Source organism: Schistocerca gregaria, chromosome 3 (genome assembly GCF_023897955.1).
Source record: "Schistocerca gregaria isolate iqSchGreg1 chromosome 3, iqSchGreg1.2, whole genome shotgun sequence".
NCBI lineage: Eukaryota > Metazoa > Arthropoda > Insecta > Orthoptera > Acrididae > Schistocerca > Schistocerca gregaria.
Genome location: NC_064922.1, coordinates 73,232,427 through 73,251,088, shown reverse-complemented (window position 1 = coordinate 73,251,088; position 18,662 = coordinate 73,232,427).

Below are 18,662 nucleotides of genomic sequence, written 5' to 3'. Positions count from 1 at the left end.
CATGTAAATGTTGGTCGTCAGTGACCGTGTGGCCTAATGGATAAGGCGTCGGACTTCGGATGTGAAGATTACAGGTTCGAATGCTGTCACGCTTGTGTTTTTCCAGTTCTGAAAAAGAAACATAACGTTTTAATGTAGCAATTGAGCAGTAGGAAACCGTCTGAATGTTGCTGTTGACCATTTTTTGCTTGGAGATGCTCTTGAGCTTGAAACACACACAACAAGACCGGTGTTAACTAGCGAAATGGTCGGCAGAGTGCCGACACAGCGAGTTTTGACTATCACTTGCACATCTAAAACTACGTCGGAAAGTAACTCGTTCGGCTTTTGAGTCACATAAAGTATGTGTGTTAATTTTGACGCCACTAGCTCAGCATGTTGTCATGCAATTTCTTTACCTCTCAGAAATGATTATGACATAAAAGTGAAGTACGTGACGAGTGTGACGTTAGGAAAACTTTAGGCATCATGGAGAGATTCTGTGTGGGACCACCCAACCCAAACGAGTACTGTGTGACGTGCTGCCCGGCAGATATTCACCGAGGTAGCCGGCTAGCTCAGTCGCGTAGAGTGTCAGACTCTTAATCCCAGGGTCGTGGGTTCGAGCCAGACGCTGGGCGGAACGGAATTCTGTTCTGCTGCAGGTGTAAATTACCGTTTTTCTGATTAACGAGATTTAATGGAAATAGCTACTTTAAACTTTGCCTACGTCTCTGTCAGTCGCAAGGAAACTGTATTTGAAGGTGAAGGTGATTTTGTAGACATGTGTGAAAGACATGTTCTGAAATGCAAGTGTTGTTGTTTGGAGAGCACATCGGTTACGTGTCAGATGTGTAGCCAAGCAGTAATTTGTCGCCATAGCTGCAAATATTAGCCGGTAATATGAACTGTTGTCAGCTAAAGTCTGATGATGCAGACGACCGTAAGGACGAAGTACCCAAGAGTACCGCTAGGCCGCGCCTCTTTAGCTCACAGGTAGAGCACTGGTGTAATAAACCAGGGGTCGTAAGTTCCATCCTCACAAGAGAAAGATGAATTTTGGAAATCAGTTGCGCGTCGTGGCCGTATAGCAAACAGTATCTGTGATGACGAACAATTAGCGAAAGGCGTTCTTTTAAGAATTACTCTCAGATGCGATTAAGGCGAATGGCGCAGATAAAGCATTTGCCAAAGCGGTACAGCATAAGGTGGGACGAGGCAGTCTGAATTACATTTTATAGATGTATTTCTCACATATCTCAGAGCCTCTCGCGATATTCGTCGTCGTCGTCGTCGTCGTAGCCGCCGCCGCTTCTGCAGAGGTAGCAAATGGCAATCGTAGCAAATGCGGCGAGGGACGCCCTGCCTTCGATTCCGAATGCACAAAGTGTGTGGTCTTGTTTCTCAGTCTATATTTGGTCGGTCTCGTCAGAGGTTGAATGTAACGAATGGGTGGGAAAGAGCAAGGGGCAGCGGCTGTGTAGAACGAAAACACAAATCCTCAGGGGTGTGAGCGTTTCGAGATGAGTCGTATACATGTAAATGTTGGTCGTCAGTGACCGTGTGGCCTAATGGATAAGGCGTCGGACTTCGGATCTGAAGATTACATGTTCGAATGCTGTCACGCTTGTGTTTTTCCAGTTCTGAAAAAGAAACATAACGTTTTAATGTAGCAATTGAGCAGTACGAAACCGTCTGAATGTTGCTGTTGACCATTTTTTGCTTGGAGATGCTCTTGAGCTTGAAACACACACAACAAGACCGGTGTTAACTAGCGAAATGGTCGGCAGAGTGCCGACACAGCGAGTTTTGACTATCACTTGCACATCTAAAACAACGTCGGAAAGTAACTCGTTCGGCTTTTGAGTCACATAAAGTATGTGTGTTAATTTTGACGCCACTAGCTCTGCATGTTGTCATGCAATTTCTTTACCTCTCAGAAATGATTATGACATAAAAGTGAAGTACGTGACGAGTGTGACGTTAGGAAAACATTAGGCATCATGGAGAAATTCTGTATGGGACCACCCAACCCAAACGAGTACTGTGTGACGTGCTACCCGGCAGGAATTCACCGAGGTAGCCGGCTAGCTCAGTCGGTAGAGTGTCAGACTCTTAATCCCAGGGGCGTGGGTTCGAGCCAGACGCTGGGCGGAACGGAATTTTGTTCCGCTGCAGGTGTAAATTACCGTTTTTCTGATTAACGAGATTTAATCGAAATAACAACTTTAAACTTTGCCTACGTCTCTGTTAGTCGCAAGGAAACTGTATTTGAAGGTGAAGGTGATTTTGTAGACATGTGTGAAAGACATGTTCTGAAATGCAAGTGTTGTTGTTTGGAGAGCTCATCGGTTACGTGTCAGATGTGTAGCCAAGCAGTAATTTGTCGAAATAGCTTAAATATTAGCCGGTAATATGAAGTGTTGTCAGCTAAAGTCTGATGATGCAGACGACCGTAAGGACGAAGTACCCAAGACTATCGCTAGGCCGCGCCTCTTTAGCTCAGTGGTAGAGCACTGGTGTAATAAACCAGGGGTCGTAAGTTCCATCCTCACAGGAGAAAGATGAACTTTGGAAATCAGTTGCGCGTCGTGGCCGTATAGCAAACAGTATCTGTGATGACGAACAATTAGCGACAGGCGTTTTTTTAAGAATTACTCTCAGATGCGATTAAGGCGAATGGTGCAGATGAAGCATTTGCCAAAGCGGTACAGCATAAGGTGGGACGAGGCAGTCTGAATTACATTTTATAGATGTATTTCTCACATATCTCAGAGCCTCTCGCGATATTCGTCGTCGTCGTCGTCGTCGTCGTCGTCGCCGCTTCTGCAGAAGTAGCAAATGGCAATCGTAGCAAATGCGGCGAGGGACGCCCTGCCTTCGATTCCGAATGCACAAAGTGTGTGGTCTTGTTTCTCAGTCTATATTTGGTCGGTCTCGTCAGAGGTTGAATGTAACGAATTGGTGGGAAAGAGCAAGGGGCAGCGGCTGTGTAGAACGAAAACACAAATCCTCAGGGGTGTGAGCGTTTCGAGATGAGTCGTATACATGTAAATGTTGGTCGTCAGTGACCGTATGGCCTAATGGATAAGGCGTCGGACTTCGGATCTGAAGATTACAGGTTCGAATGCTGTCACGCTTTTGTTTTTCCAGTTCTGAAAAAGAAACATAACGTTTTAATGTAGCAATTGAGCAGTACGAAACCGTCTGAATGTTGCTGTTGACCATTTTTTGCTTGGAGATGCTCTTGAGCTTGAAACACACACAACAAGACCGGTGTTAGCTAGCGAAATGGTCGGCAGAGTGCCGACACAGCGAGTTTTGACTATCACTTGCACATCTAAAACAACGTCGGAAAGTAACTCGTTCGGCTTTTGAGTCACATAAAGTATGTGTGTTAATTTTGACGCCACTAGCTCAGCATGTTGTCATGCAATTTCTTTACCTCTCAGAAATGATTATGACATAAAAGTGAAGTACGTGACGAGTGTGACGTTAGGAAAACATTAGGCATCATGGAGAGATTCTGTGTGGGACCACCCAACCCAAACGAGTACTGTGTGACGTGCTACCCGGCAGATATTCACCGAGGTAGCCGGCTAGCTCAGTCGCGTAGAGTGTCAGCCTCTTAATCCCAGGGTCGTGGGTTCGAGCCAGACGCTGGGCGGAACGGAATTCTGTTCCGCTGCAGGTGTAAATTACCGTTTTTCTGATTAACGAGATTTAATGGAAATAGCTACTTTAAACTTTGCCTACGTCTCTGTCAGTCGCAAGGAAACTGTATTTGAAGGTGAAGGTGATTTTGTAGACATGTGTGAAAGACATGTTCTGAAATGCAAGTGTTGTTGTTTGGAGAGCACATCGGTTACGTGTCAGATGTGTAGCCAAGCAGTAATTTGTCGCCATAGCTGCAAATATTAGCCGGTAATATGAAGTGTTGTCAGCTAAAGTCTGATGATGCAGACGACCGTAAGGACGAAGTACCCAAGAGTACCGCTAGGCCGCGCCTCTTTAGCTCAGTGGTAGAGCACTGGTGTAATAAACCAGGGGTCGTAAGTTCCATCCTCACAGGAGAAAGATGAATTTTGGAAATCAGTTGCGCGTCGTGGCCGTATAGCAAACAGTATCTGTGATGACGAACAATTAGCGAAAGGCGTTTTTTTAAGAATTACTCTCAGATGCGATTAAGGCGAATGGCGCAGATAAAGCATTTGCCAAAGCGGTACAGCATAAGGTGGGACGAGGCAGTCTGAATTACATTTTATAGATGTATTTCTCGCATATCTCAGAGCCTCTCGCGATATTCGTCGTCGTCGTCGTCGTCGTAGCCGCCGCCGCTTCTGCAGAAGTAGCAAATGGCAATCGTAGCAAATGCGGCGAGGGACGCCCTGCCTTCGATTCCGAATGCACAAAGTGTGTGGTCTTGTTTCTCAGTCTATATTTGGTCGGTCTCGTCAGAGGTTGAATGTAACGAATGGGTGGGAAAGAGCAAAGGGCAGCGGCTGTGTAGAACGAAAACACAAATCCTCAGGGGTGTGAGCGTTTCGAGATGAGTCGTATACATGTAAATGTTGGTCGTCAGTGACCGTGTGGCCTAATGGATAAGGCGTCGGACTTCGGATCTGAAGATTACAGGTTCGAATGCTGTCACGCTTGTGTTTTTCCAGTTCTGAAAAAGAAACATAACGTTTTAATGTAGCAATTGAGCAGTACGAAACCGTCTGAATGTTGCTGTTGACCATTTTTTGCTTGGAGATGCTCTTGAGCTTGAAACACACACAACAAGACCGGTGTTAACTAGCGAAATGGTCGGCAGAGTGCCGACACAGCGAGTTTCGACTATCACTTGCACATCTAAAACAACGTCGGAAAGTAACTCGTTCGGCTTTTGAGTCACATAAAGTATGTGTGTTAATTTTGACGCCACTAGCTCTACATGTTGTCATGCTATTTCTTTACTCTCAGAAATGATTATGACATAAAAGTGAAGTACGTGACGAGTGTGACGTTAGGAAAACATTAGGCATCATGGAGAGATTCTGTATGGGACCACCCAACCCAAACGAGTACTGTGTGACGTGCTACCTGGCAGGTATTCACCGAGGTAGCCGGCTAGCTCAGTCGGTAGAGTGTCAGACTCTTAATCCCAGGGTCGTGGGTTCGAGCCAGACGCTGGGCGGAACGGAATTCTGTTCCGCTGCAGGTGTAAATTACCGTTTTTCTGATTAACGAGATTTAATGGAAATAGCAACTTTAAACTTTGCCTACGTCTCTGTCAGTCGCAAGGAAACTGTATTTGAAGGTGAAGGTGATTTTGTAGACATGTGTGAAAGACATGTTCTGAAATGCAAGTGTTGTTGTTTGGAGAGCACATCGGTTACGTGTCAGATGTGTAGCCAAGCAGTAATTTGTCGCCATAGCTGCAAATATTAGCCGGTAATATGAACTGTTGTCAGCTAAAGTCTGATGATGCAGACGACCGTAAGGACGAAGTACCCAAGAGTACCGCTAGGCCGCGCCTCTTTAGCTCAGTGGTAGAGCACTGGTGTAATAAACCAGGGGTCGTAAGTTCCATCCTCACAGGAGAAAGATGAACTTTGGAAATCAGTTGCGCGTCGTGGCCGTATAGCAAACAGTATCTGTGATGACGAACAATTAGCGATAGGCGTTTTTTTAAGAATTACTCTCAGATGCGATTAAGGCGAATGGTGCAGATGAAGCATTTGCCAAAGCGGTACAGCATAAGGTGGGACGAGGCAGTCTGAATTACATTTCGCCGCTTCTGCAGAAGTAGCAAATGGCAATCGTAGCAAATGCGGCGAGGGACGCCCTGCCTTCGATTCCGAATGCACAAAGTGTGGGGTCTTGTTTCTCAGTCTATATTTGGTCGGTCTCGTCAGAGGTTGAATGTAACGAATTGGTGGGAAAGAGCAAGGGGCAGCGGCTGTGTAGAACGAAAACACAAATCCTCAGGGGTGTGAGCGTTTCGAGATGAGTCGTATACATGTAAATGTTGGTCGTCAGTGACTGTGTGGCCTAATGGATAAGGCGTCGGACTTCGGATCTGAAGATTACAGGTTCGAATGCTGTCACGCTTTTGTTTTTCCAGTTCTGAAAAAGAAACATAACGTTTTAATGTAGCAATTGAGCAGTACGAAACCGTCTGAATGTTGCTGTTGACCATTTTTTGCTTGGAGATGCTCTTGAGCTTGAAACACACACAACAAGACTGGTGTTAACTAGCGAAATGGTCGGCAGAGTGCCGACACAGCGAGTTTTGACTATCACTTGCACATCTAAAACAACGTCGGAAAGTAACTCGTTCGGCTTTTGAGTCACATAAAGTATGTGTGTTAATTTTGACGCCACTAGCTCAGCATGTTGTCATGCAATTTCTTTACCTCTCAGAAATGATTATGACATAAAAGTGAAGTACGTGACGAGTGTGACGTTAGGAAAACATTAGGCATCATGGAGAGATTCTGTGTGGGACCACCCAACCCAAACGAGTACTGTGTGACGTGCTACCCGGCAGATATTCACCGAGGTAGCCGGCTAGCTCAGTCGCGTAGAGTGTCAGCCTCTTAATCCCAGGGTCGTGGGTTCGAGCCAGACGCTGGGCGGAACGGAATTCTGTTCCGCTGCAGGTGTAAATTACCGTTTTTCTGATTAACGAGATTTAATGGAAATAGCAACTTTAAACTTTGCCTACGTCTCTGTCAGTCGCAAGGAAACTGTATTTGAAGGTGAAGGTGATTTTGTATACATGTGTGAAAGACATGTTCAGAAATGCAAGTGTTGTTGTTTGGAGAGCACATCGGTTACGTGTCAGATGTGTAGCCAAGCAGTAATTTGTCGCCATAGCTGCAAATATTAGCCGGTAATATGAACTGTTGTCAGCTAAAGTCTGATGATGCAGACGACCGTAAGGACGAAGTACCCAAGAGTACCGCTAGGCCGCGCCTTTTTAGCTCAGTGGTAGAGCACTGGTGTAATAAACCAGGGGTCGTAAGTTCCATCCTCACAGGAGAAAGATGAATTTTGGAAATCAGTTGCGCGTCGTGGCCGTATAGCAAACAGTATCTGTGATGACGAACAATTAGCGAAAGGCGTTCTTATAAGAATTACTCTCAGATGCGATTAAGGCGAATGGCGCAGATAAAGCATTTGCCAAAGCGGTACAGCATAAGGTGGGACGAGGCAGTCTGAATTACATTTTATAGATGTATTTCTCACATATCTCAGAGCCTCTCGCGATATTCGTCGTCGTCGTCGTCGTCGTAGCCGCCGCCGCTTCTGCAGAAGTAGCAAATGGCAATCGTAGCAAATGCATCGAGGGACGCCCTGCCTTCGATTCCGAATGCACAAAGTGTGTGGTCTTGTTTCTCAGTCTATATTTGGTCGGTCTCGTCAGAGGTTGAATGTAACGAATGGGTGGGAAAGAGCAAAGGGCAGCGGCTGTGTAGAACGAAAACACAAATCCTCAGGGGTGTGAGCGTTTCGAGATGAGTCGTATACATGTAAATGTTGGTCGTCAGTGACCGTGTGGCCTAATGGATAAGGCGTCGGACTTCGGATCTGAAGATTACAGGTTCGAATGCTGTCACGCTTGTGTTTTTCCAGTTCTGAAAAAGAAACATAACGTTTTAATGTAGCAATTGAGCAGTACGAAACCGTCTGAATGTTGCTGTTGACCATTTTTTGCTTGGAGATGCTCTTGAGCTTGAAACACACACAACAAGACCGGTGTTAACTAGCGAAATGGTCGGCAGAGTGCCGACACAGCGAGTTTCGACTATCACTTGCACATCTAAAACAACGTCGGAAAGTAACTCGTTCGGCTTTTGAGTCACATAAAGTATGTGTGTTAATTTTGACGCCACTAGCTCTACATGTTGTCATGCTATTTCTTTACCTCTCAGAAATGATTATGACATAAAAGTGAAGTACGTGACGAGTGTGACGTTAGGAAAACATTAGGCATCATGGAGAGATTCTGTATGGGACCACCCAACCCAAACGAGTACTGTGTGACGTGCTACCCGGCAGGTATTCACCCAGGTAGCCGGCTAGCTCAGTCGGTAGAGTGTCAGACTCTTAATCCCAGGGTCGTGGGTTCGAGCCAGACGCTGGGCGGAACGGAATTCTGTTCCGCTGCAGGTGTAAATTACAGTTTTTCTGATTAACGAGATTTAATGGAAATAGCAACTTTAAGCTTTGCCTACGTCTGTGTCAGTCGCAAGGAAACTGTATTTGAAGGTGAAGGTGATTTTGTAGACATGTGTGAAAGACATGTTCTGAAATGCAAGTGTTGTTGTTTGGAGAGCACATCGGTTACGTGTCAGATGTGTAGCCAAGCAGTAATTTGTCGCCATAGCTGCAAATATTAGCCGGTAATATGAACTGTTGTCAGCTAAAGTCTGATGATGCAGACGACCGTAAGGACGAAGTACCCAAGAGTACCGCTAGGCCGCGCCTCTTTAGCTCAGTGGTAGAGCACTGGTGTAATAAACCAGGGGTCGTAAGTTCCATCCTCACAGGAGAAAGATGAATTTTGGAAATCAGTTGCGCGTCGTGGCCGTATAGCAAACAGTATTTGTGATGACGAACAATTAGCGAAAGGCGTTTTTTTAAGAATTACTCTCAGATGCGATTAAGGCGAATGGCGCAGATAAAGCATTTGCCAAAGCGGTACAGCATAAGGTTGGACGAGGCAGTCTGAATTACATTTTATAGATGTATTTCTCACATATCCCAGAGCCTCTCGCGATATTCGTCGTCGTCGTCGTCGTCGTCGTCGTCGTAGCCGCCGCCGCTTCTGCAGAAGTAGCAAATGGCAATCGTAGCAAATGCGGCGAGGGACGCCCTGCCTTCGATTCCGAATGCACAAAGTGTGTGGTCTTGTTTCTCAGTCTATATTTGGTCGGTCTCGTCAGAGGTTGAATGTAACGAATGGGTGGGAAAGAGCAAGGGGCAGCGGCTGTGTAGAACGAAAACACAAATCCTCAGGGGTGTGAGCGTTTCGAGATGACTCGTATACATATAAATGTTGGTCGTCAGTGACCGTGTGGCCTAATGGATAAGGCGTCGGATTTCGGATCTGAAGATTACAGGTTCGAATGCTTTCACGCTTTTGTTTTTCCAGTTCTGAAAAAGAAACATAACGTTTTAATGTAGCAATTGAGCAGTACGAAACCGTCTGAATGTTGCTGTTGACCATTTTTTGCTTGGAGATGCTCTTGAGCTTGAAACACACACAACAAGACCGGTGTTAACTAGCGAAATGGTCGGCAGAGTGCCGACACAGCGAGTTTTGACTATCACTTGCACATCTAAAACAACGTCGGAAAGTAACTCGTTCGGCTTTTGAGTCACATAAAGTATGTGTGTTAATTTTGACGCCACTAGCTCTGCATGTTGTCATGCAATTTCTTTACCTCTCAGAAATGATTATGACATAAAAGTGAAGTACGTGACGAGTGTGACGTTAGGAAAACATTAGGCATCATGGAGAAATTCTGTATGGGACCACCCAACCCAAACGAGTACTGTGTGACGTGCTACCCTGCAGGTATTCACCGAGGTAGCCGGCTAGCTCAGTCGGTAGAGTGTCAGACTCTTAATCCCAGGGTCGTGGGTTCGAGCCAGACGCTGGGCGGAACGGAATTTTGTTCCGCTGCAGGTGTAAATTACCGTTTTTCTGATTAACGAGATTTAATCGAAATAGCAACTTTAAACTTTGCCTACGTCTCTGTTAGTCGCAAGGAAACTGTATTTGAAGGTGAAGGTGATTTTGTAGACATGTGTGAAAGACATGTTCTGAAATGCAAGTGTTGTTGTTTGGAGAGCACATCGGTTACGTGTCAGATGTGTAGCCAAGCAGTAATTTGTCGCCATAGCTGCAAATATTAGCCGGTAATATGAAGTGTTGTCAGCTAAAGTCTGATGATGCAGACGACCGTAAGGACGAAGTACCCAAGAGTACCGCTAGGCCGCGCCTCCTTAGCTCAGTGGTAGAGCACTGGTGTAATAAACCAGGGGTCGTAAGTTCCATCCTCACAGGAGAAAGATGAATTTTGGAAATCAGTTGCGCGTCGTGGCCGTATAGCAAACAGTATCTGTGATGACGAACAATTAGCGAAAGGCGTTTTTTTAAGAATTACTCTCAGATGCGATTAAGGCGAATGGCGCAGATAAAGCATTTGCCAAAGCGGTACAGCATAAGGTGGGACGAGGCAGTCTGAATTACATTTTATAGATGTATTTCTCACATATCTCAGAGCCTCTCGCGATATTCGTCGTCGTCGTCGTCGTCGTCGTCGTCGTAGCCGCCGCCGCTTCTGCAGAAGTAGCAAATGGCAATCGTAGCAAATGCGGCGAGGGACGCCCTGCCTTCGATTCCGCATGCACAAAGTGTGGGTTCTTGTTTCTCAGTCTATATTTGGTCAGTCTCGTCAGAGGTTGAATGTAACGAATGGGTGGGAAAGAGCAAGGGGCAGCGGCTGTGTAGAACGAAAACACAAATCCTCAGGGGTGTGAGCGTTTCGAGATGAGTCGTATACATGTAAATGTTGGTCGTCAGTGACCGTGTGGCCTAATGGATGAGGCGTCGGACTTCGGATCTGAAGATTACAGGCTCGAATGCTGTCACGCTTTTGTTTTTCCAGTTCTGAAAAAGAAACATAACGTTTTAATGTAGCAATTGAGCAGTACGAAACCGTCTGAATGTTGCTGTTGACCATTTTTTGCTTGGAGATGCTCTTGAGCTTGAAACACACACAACAAGACCGGTGTTAACTAGCGAAATGGTCGGCAGAGTGCCGACACAGCGAGTTTTGACTATCACTTGCACATCTAAAACAACGTCGGAAAGTAACTCGTTCGGCTTTTGAGTCACATAAAGTATGTGTGTTAATTTTGACGCCACTAGCTCTGCATGTTGTCATGCAATTTCTTTACCTCTCAGAAATGATTATGACATAAAAGTGAAGTACGTGACGAGTGTGACGTTAGGAAAACATTAGGCATCATGGAGAAATTCTGTATGGGACCACCCAACCCAAACGAGTACTGTGTGACGTGCTACCCGGCAGGTATTCACCGAGGTAGCCGGCTAGCTCAGTCGGTAGAGTGTCAGACTCTTAATCCCAGGGTCGTGGGTTCGAGCCAGACGCTGGGCGGAACGGAATTCTGTTCCGCTGCAGGTGTAAATTACCGTTTTTCTGATTAACGAGATTTAATGGAAATAGCAACTTTAAACTTTGCCTACGTCTCTGTCAGTCGCAAGGAAACTGTATTTGAAGGTGAAGGTGATTTTGTAGACATGTGTGAAAGACATGTTCTGAAATGCAAGTGTTGTTGTTTGGAGAGCACATCGGTTACGTGTCAGATGTGTAGCCAAGCAGTAATTTGTCGCCATAGCTGCAAATATTAGCCGGTAATATGAAGTGTTGTCAGCTAAAGTCTGATGATGCAGACGACCGTAAGGACGAAGTACCCACGAGTACCGCTAGGCCGCGCCTCTTTAGCTCAGTGGCAGAGCACTGGTGTAATAAACCAGGGGTCGTAAGTTCCATCCTCACAGGAGAAAGATGAATTTTGGAAATCAGTTGCGCGTCGTGGCCGTATAGCAAACAGTATCTGTGATGACGAACAATTAGCGAAAGGCGTTTTTTTAAGAATTACTCTCAGATGCGATTAAGGCGAATGGCGCAGATAAAGCATTTGCCAAAGCGGTACAGCATAAGGTGGGACGAGGCAGTCTGAATTACATTTTATAGATGTATTTCTCACATATCTCAGAGCCTCTCGCGATATTCGTCGTCGTCGTCGTCGTCGTCGTCGTCGCAGCCGCCGCCGCTTCTGCAGAAGTAGCAAATGGCAATCGTAGCAAATGCGGCGAGGGACGCCCTGCCTTCGATTCCGAATGCACAAAGTGTGGGGTCTTGTTTCTCAGTCTATATTTGGTCAGTCTCGTCAGAGGTTGAATGTAACGAATGGGTGGGAAAGAGCAAGGGGCAGCGGCTGTGTAGAACGAAAACACAAATCCTCAGGGGTGTGAGCGTTTCGAGATGAGTCGTATACATGTAAATGTTGGTCATCAGTGACCGTGTGGCCTAATGGATAAGGCGTCGGACTTCGGATCTGAAGATTACAGGTTCGAATGCTGTCACGCTTTTGTTTTTCCAGTTCTGAAAAAGAAACATAACGTTTTAATGTAGCAATTGAGCAGTACGAAACCGTCTGAATGTTGCTGTTGACCATTTTTTGCTTGGAGATGCTCTTGAGCTTGAAACACACACAACAAGACCGGTGTTAACTAGCGAAATGGTCGGCAGAGTGCCGACACAGCGAGTTTTGACTATCACTTGCACATCTAAAACAACGTCGGAAAGTAACTCGTTCGGCTTTTGAGTCACATAAAGTATGTGTGTTAATTTTGACGCCACTAGCTCTGCATGTTGTCATGCAATTTCTTTACCTCTCAGAAATGATTATGACATAAAAGTGAAGTACGTGACGAGTGTGACGTTAGGAAAACATTAGGCATCATGGAGAAATTCTGTATGGGACCACCCAACCCAAACGAGTACTGTGTGACGTGCTACCCGGCAGGTATTCACCGAGGTAGCCGGCTAGCTCAGTCGGTAGAGTGTCAGACTCTTAATCCCAGGGTCGTGGGTTCGAGCCAGACGCTGGGCGGAACGGAATTCTGTTCCGCTGCAGGTGTAAATTACCGTTTTTCTGATTAACGAGATTTAATGGAAATAGCAACTTTAAACTTTGCCTACGTCTCTGTCAGTCGCAAGGAAACTGTATTTGAAGGTGAAGGTGATTTTGTAGACATGTGTGAAAGACATGTTCTGAAATGCAAGTGTTGTTGTTTGGAGAGCACTTCGGTTACGTGTCAGATGTGTAGCCAAGCAGTAATTTGTCGCCATAGCTGCAAATATTAGCCGGTAATATGAAGTGTTGTCAGCTAAAGTCTGATGATGCAGACGACCGTAAGGACGAAGTACCCACGAGTACCGCTAGGCCGCGCCTCTTTAGCTCAGTGGCAGAGCACTGGTGTAATAAACCAGGGGTCGTAAGTTCCATCCTCACAGGAGAAAGATGAATTTTGGAAATCAGTTGCGCGTCGTGGCCGTATAGCAAACAGTATCTGTGATGACGAACAATTAGCGAAAGGCGTTTTTTTAAGAATTACTCTCAGATGCGATTAAGGCGAATGGCGCAGATAAAGCATTTGCCAAAGCGGTACAGCATAAGGTGGGACGAGGCAGTCTGAATTACATTTTATAGATGTATTTCTCACATATCTCAGAGCCTCTCGCGATATTCGTCGTCGTCGTCGCCGCCGTCGCTTCTGCAGAAGTAGCAAATGGCAATCGTAGCAAATGCGGCGAGGGACGCCCTGCCTTCGATTCCGAATGCACGAAGTGTGTGGTCTTGTTTCTCAGTCTATATTTGGTCGGTCTCGTCAGAGGTTGAATGTAACGAATGGGTGGGAAAGAGCAAGGGGCAGCGGCTGTGTAGAACGAAAACACAAATCCTCAGGGGTGTGAGCGTTTCGAGATGAGTCGTATACATGTAAATGTTGGTCGTCAGTGACCGTGTGGCCTAATGGATAAGGCGTCGGACTTCGGATCTGAAGATTAAAGGTTCGAATGCTGTCATGCTTGTGTTTTTCCAGTTCTGAAAAAGAAACATAACGTTTTAATGTAGCAATTGAGCAGTACGAAACCGTCTGAATGTTGCTGTTGACCATTTTTTGCTTGGAGATGCTCTTGAACTTGAAACACACACAACAAGACCGGTGTTATCTAGCGAAATGGTCGGCAGAGTGCCGACACAGCGAGTTTTGACTATCACTTGCACATCTAAAACAACGTCGGAAAGTAACTCGTTCGGCTTTTGAGTCACATAAAGTATGTGTGTTAATTTTGACGCCACTAGCTCAGCATGTTGTCATGCAATTTCTTTACCTCTCAGAAATGATTATGACATAAAAGTGAAGTACGTGACGATTGTAACGTTAGGAAAACATTAGGCATCATGGAGAGATTCTGTGTGGGACCACCCAACCCAAACGAGTACTGTGTGACGTGCTACCCGGCAGGTATTCACCGAGGTAGCCGGCTAGCTCAGTCGCGTAGAGTGTCAGACTCTTAATCCCAGGGTCGTGGGTTCGAGCCAGACGCTGGGCGGAACGGAATTCTGTTCCGCTGCAGGTGTAAATTACCGTTTTTCTGATTAACGAGATTTAATGGAAATAGCAACTTTAAACTTTGCCTACGTCTCTGTCAGTCGCAAGGAAACTGTATTTGAAGGTGAAGGTGATTTTGTAGACATGTGTGAAAGACATGTTCTGAAATGCTAGTCTTGTTGTTTGGAGAGCACATCGGTTACGTGTCAGATGTGTAGCCAAGCAGTAATTTGTCGCCATAGCTGCAAATATTAGCCGGTAATATGAAGTGTTGTCAGCTAAAGTCTGATGATGCAGACGACCGTAAGGACGAAGTACCCACGAGTACCGCTAGGCCGCGCCTCTGTAGCTCAGTGGTAGAGCACTGGTCTAATAAACCAGGGGTCGTAAGTTCCATCCTCACAGGAGAAAGATGAATTTTGGAGATCAGTTGCGCGTCGTGGCCGTATAGCAAACAGTACCTGTGATGACGAACAATTAGCGACAGGCGTTTTTTTTAAGAATTACTCTCAGATGCGATTAAGGCGAATGGCGCAGATAAAGCATTTGCCAAAGCGGTACAGCATAAGGTGGGACGAGGCAGTCTGAATTACATTTTATAGATGTATTTCTCACATATCTCAGAGCCTCTCGCGATATTCGTCGTCGTCGTCGTCGTCGTCGTCGTCGTCGTCGTCGTCGCCGCCGCCGCCGCCGCCGCTTCTGCAGAAGTAGCAAATGGCAATCGTAGCAAATGCGGCGAGGGACGCCCTGCCTTCGATTCCGAATGCATAAAGTGTATGGTCTTGTTTCTCAGTCTATATTTGGTCGGTCTCGTCAGAGGTTGAATGTAACGATTTGGTGGGAAAGAGCAAGGGGCAGCGGCTGTGTAGAACGAAAACACAAATCCTCAGGGGTGTGAGCGTTTCGAGATGAGTCGTAACATGTAAATGTTGGTTGTCAGTGACCGTGTGGCCTAATGGATAAGGCGTCGGACTTTGGATCTGAAGATTACAGGTTCGAATGCTGTCACGCTTGTGTTTTTCCAGTTCTGAAAAAGAAACATAACGTTTCAATGTAGCGATTGAGCAGTACGAAACCGTCTGAATGTTGCTGTTGACCATTTTTTGCTTGGAGATGCTCTTGAGCTTGAAACACACACAACAAGACCGGTGTTAACTAGCGAAATGGTCGGCAGAGTGCCGACACAGCGAGTTTTGACTATCACTTGCACATCTAAAACAACGTCTGAAAGTAACTCGTTCGGCTTTTGAGTCACATAAAGTATGTGTGTTAATTTTGACGCCACTAGCTCTGCATGTTGTCATGCAATTTCTTTACCTCTCAGAAATGATTATGACATAAAAGTGAAGTACGTGACGAGTGTGACGTTAGGAAAACATTAGGCATCATGGAGAGATTCTGTATGGGACCACCCAACCCAAACGAGTACTCTGTGACCTGCTACCCGGCAGGTATTCACCGAGGTAGCCGGCTAGCTCAGTCGGTGTAAATTACCGTTTTTCTTATTAACGAGATTTAATCGAAATAGCAACTTTAAACTTTGCCTACGTCTCTGTCGGTCGCAAGGAAACTGTATTTGAAGGTGAAGGTGATTTTGTAGACATGTGTGAAAGACATGTTCTGAAATGCAAGTGTTGTTGTTTGGAGAGCACATCGGTTACGTGTCAGATGTGTAGCCAAGCAGTAATTTGTCGCCATAGCTGCAAATATTAGCCGGTAATATGAAGTGTTGTCAGCTAAAGTCTGATGATGCAGACGACCGTAAGGACGAAGTACCCAAGAGTACCGCTAGGCCGCGCCTCTTTAGCTCAGTGGTAGAGCACTGGTGTAATAAACCAGGGGTCGTGAGTTCCATCCTCACAGGAGAAAGATGGATTTTGGAAATCAGTTGCGCGTCGTGGCCGTATAGCAAACAGTATCTGTGATGACGAACAATTAGCGACAGGCGTTTTTTTAAGAATTACTCTCAGATGCGATTAAGGCGAATGGCGCAGATAAAGCATTTGCCAAAGCGGTACAGCATAAGGTGGGACGAGGCAGTCTGAATTACATTTTATAGATGTATTTCTCACATATCTCAGAGCCTCTCGCGATATTCGTCGTCGTCGTCGTCGTCGTCGTCGTCGTCGTCGCCGAAGCCGCCGCTTCTGCAGAAGTAGCAAATGGCAATCGTAGCAAATGCGGCGAGGGACGCCCTGCCTTCGATTCCGAATGCACAAAGTGTGTGGTCTTGTTTCTCAGTCTATATTTGGTTGGTCTCGTCAGAGGTTGAATGTAACGAATTGGTGGGAAAGAGCAAGGGGCAGCGGCTGTGTAGAACGAAAACACAAATCCTCAGAGGTGTGAGCGTTTCGAGATGAGTCGTAACATGTAAATGTTGGTTGTCAGTGACCGTGTGGCCTAATGGATAAGGCGTCGGACTTTGGATCTGAAGATTACAGGTTCGAATGCTGTCACGCTTGTGTTTTTCCAGTTCTGAAAAAGAAACATAACGTTTCAATGTAGCGATTGAGCAGTACGAAACCGTCTGAATGTTGCTGTTGACCATTTTTTGCTAGGAGATGCTCTTGACCTTGAAACACACACAACAAGACCGGTGTTAACTAGCGAAATGGTCGGCAGAGTGCCGACACAGCGAGTTTTGACTATCACTTGCACATCTAAAACAACGTCGGAAAGTAACTCGTTCGGCTTTTGAGTCACATAAAGTATGTGTGTTAATTTTGACGCCACTAGCTCTGCATGTTGTCATGCAATTTCTTTACCTCTCAGAAATGATTATGACATAAAAGTGAAGTACGTGACGAGTGTGACGTTAGGAAAACATTAGGCATCATGGAGAGATTCTGTATGGGACCACCCAACCCAAACGATTACTCTGTGACCTGCTACCCGGCAGGTATTCACCTAGGTAGCCGGCTAGCTCAGTCGGTAGAGTGTCAGACTCTTAATCCCACAGTCGTGGGTTCGAGCCAGACGCTGGGCGGAGCGGAATTTTGTTCCGCTGCAGGTGTAAATTACCGTTTTTCTGATTAACGAGATTTAATGGAAATAGCAACTTTAAACTTTGCCTACGTCTCTGTCAGTCGCAAGGAAACTGTATTTGAAGGTGAAGGTGATTTTGTAGACATGTGTGAAAGACATGTTCTGAAATGCAAGTGTTGTTGTTTGGAGAGCACATCGGTTACGTGTCAGATGTGTAGCCAAGCAGTAATTTGTCGCCATAGCTGCAAATATTAGCCGGTAATATGAAGTGTTGTCAGCTAAAGTCTGATGATGCAGACGACCGTAAGGACGAAGTACCCAAGAGTACCGCTAGGCCGCGCCTCTTTTGCTCAGTGGTAGAGCACTGGTCTAATAAACCAGGGGTCGTAAGTTCCTTCCTCACAGAAGAAAGATGAATTTTGGAAATCAGTTGCGCGTCGTGGCCGTATAGCAAACAGTACCTGTGATGACGAACAATTAGCGACAGGCGTTTTTTTTAAGAATTACTCTCAGATGCGATTAAGGCGAATGGCGCAGATAAAGCATTTGCCAAAGCGGTACAGCATAAGGTGGGACGAGGCAGTCTGAATTATATTTTATAGATGTATTTCTCACATATCTCAGAGCCTCTCGCGATATTCGTCGTCGTCGTCGCCGCCGCCGCTTCTGCAGAAGTAGCAAATGGCAATCGTAGCAAATGCGGCGAGGGACGCCCTGCCTTCGATTCCGAATGCACAAAGTGTGTGGTCTTGTTTCTCAGTCTATATTTGGTCGGTCTCGTCAGAGGTTGAATGTAACGAATGGGTGGGAAAGAGCAAGGGCAGCGGCTGTGTAGAACGAAAACACAAATCCTCAGGGGGTGTGAGCGTTTCGAGATGAGTCGTATACATGTAAATGTTGGTCGTCAGTGACCGTGTGGCCTAATGGATAAGGCGTCGGACTTCGGATCTGAGGATTACAGGCTAGAATGCTGTCACGCTCGTGTTTTTCCAGTTCTGAAAAAGAAACATACCGTTTTAATGTAGCAATTGAGCAGTAGGAAACCGTCTGAATGTTGCTGTTGACCATTTTTTGCCTGGAGATGCTCTTGAGCTTGAAACTCACGCAACAAGACCGGTGTTAACTAGCGAAATGGTCGGCAGAGTGCCGACACCGCGAGTTTTGACTGGCACTTGCACATATAAAACAAGGTCGTAAAGTAACTCGTTCGGCTTTTGAGTCACATAAAGTATGTGTGTTAATTTTGACGCCACTAGCTCTGCATGTTGTAATGCAATATCTTTACCTCTCAGAAATGATTATGACATAAAAGTGAAGTACGTGACGAGTGTGACGTTAGGAAAACATAAGGCATCATGGAGAGATTCTGTATGGGACCACTCAACCCAAACGAGTACTGTGTGACGTGCTACCCTGCAGGTATTCACCGAGGTAGCCGCCTAGCACAGTCGGTAGAGTGTCAGACTCTTAATCCCAGGGTCGTGGGTTC